General features: G+C 43.8%; 1 pseudogene; it reads left to right on the forward strand.

The window, feature by feature from the left end:
• The first annotated feature begins 529 nt into the window (after positions 1–529).
• LOC103218818 (FUN14 domain-containing protein 1-like) lies at positions 530–1,307 on the forward strand (annotated as a pseudogene).
• The last annotated feature ends 236 nt before the right edge of the window (positions 1,308–1,543 follow it).

Genomic DNA, 1,543 nt, shown 5'->3' on the forward strand with positions numbered 1-1,543 from the left:
ACAGTATATCTTGTAGCAAAGATTTCTTAACAGGATAAAAAACATTAGCCATAAAAGGGAAAGGTGAAGGATTAGCCTATACTAAAATTAAGAGTATCAGGGGCTGGACATGGTGGCTCATGCCTGTAATCCCAGCACTTTGGAAGAACAAGGTGGGAGGATCGCTTGAGTCCTGGAGTTTGCAGTCAGCCTACATAACATTGGGAGACCCTGTCTCTAAAAAAATTTAAAAAAATAGCCAGCTGTGGTGGCACACGCCTGTAGTCCCAGCTACTCAGGAGGCTGAGGTGGGAGAACCACTTGAGCTCAGGAGGTTGAGGCTGCAGTGAGCCATGATTGCACCACTGCGCTCCAGCCTGGGTGAGAGCGAGACCCTATCTCAAAAAAAAAAAAAAAAAAAATATTGAGAACATCTTTTCAAATGATATCACTAAGAGTTCTAATAGGCAACCTATAGCTAGAAGAAGATATCTGCAATAAATGTATCCCTCAAAGAATTCATATCCAGAATACATAAAAAACTCTGATCATGGCGACCTGAATTTCCCCTCCCCAAGAATATGAGAGTGACAACTCTTGCAAAGTGTTATAGGCCACGGAGTATGTAAGAAGACACCAGTGGTGGAATCGAGTGTTTGGTCCCAGTTGGGGACCTGTGGTAGAAAAATACTTAGTAGCTACCCAGATTGTAACAGTTGGTGTTCCTGGCTGGTGTGCAGGATCTGTGTTCCAGAAAGTTGGAAAACACAGCAACTGCAGTAGGAAGTGGCTTTCTTCCCTTCAGATTGCTAGTCATAGTGGCTATGTGCAGATCAACTGGAAGAGAGTTGAGAAAGATGTAAACAAAGCAACACGACAGGTTAAGAAACGTGCAAATAGGCCAAGCGTGGTGGCTCGCACCTGTAATCCCAGCACTTTGGGAGGCTGAGGTGGGCAGATCACACGATCAAGAGCTTGAAACCATCCTGGCCAACATGGTGAAACCCCATCTCTATGAAAAATACGAAATTTAGCTGGGCGTGGTGTCGCATGCCTGTAATCCCAGCTACTCGGAAGGCTGAGGCAGGAGAATCGCTTGAACCTGGGAGGCAGAAGTTTCAGTGAGCCGAGATCGCACCACTGCACTCCAGCCTGGTGATAGAGCAAGACTCCATCTCAAAAAAAAAAAAAGAAAAAAAAAGAAATATGCAAATAAAGCAACACCTAAAATCAACAATATAATTGAAGAAGTCACAGAATTTTTCAAACAGAACATCATGATATCCAGTTGATTTGTGGGAGGTTTTTTGCTAAGACATGCATCTTAAGGAGATGAATATTTTCCCATAGTGGATTCAACTATGAGAAGAGAAGCGGCAGCAACAAGGTGGTCTCTTAACAGTACATGCTGCCGGGATCTCAAGGGCAAGGAGAAGCAACTGGCCGGGCCATACTGAACTCACAACTTAGCATTTTGCCATCTGAAGCTTGCCAAACTAGTATCTGCTGTCAAACAACCTATGTGGAATGTGAATAATAGTATTCCTGAGCGAAATATGGCTTT

This window comes from Chlorocebus sabaeus, chromosome 11 (assembly GCF_047675955.1).
Source record: "Chlorocebus sabaeus isolate Y175 chromosome 11, mChlSab1.0.hap1, whole genome shotgun sequence".
In the NCBI taxonomy this organism is placed as follows: Eukaryota; Metazoa; Chordata; class Mammalia; order Primates; family Cercopithecidae; genus Chlorocebus; species Chlorocebus sabaeus.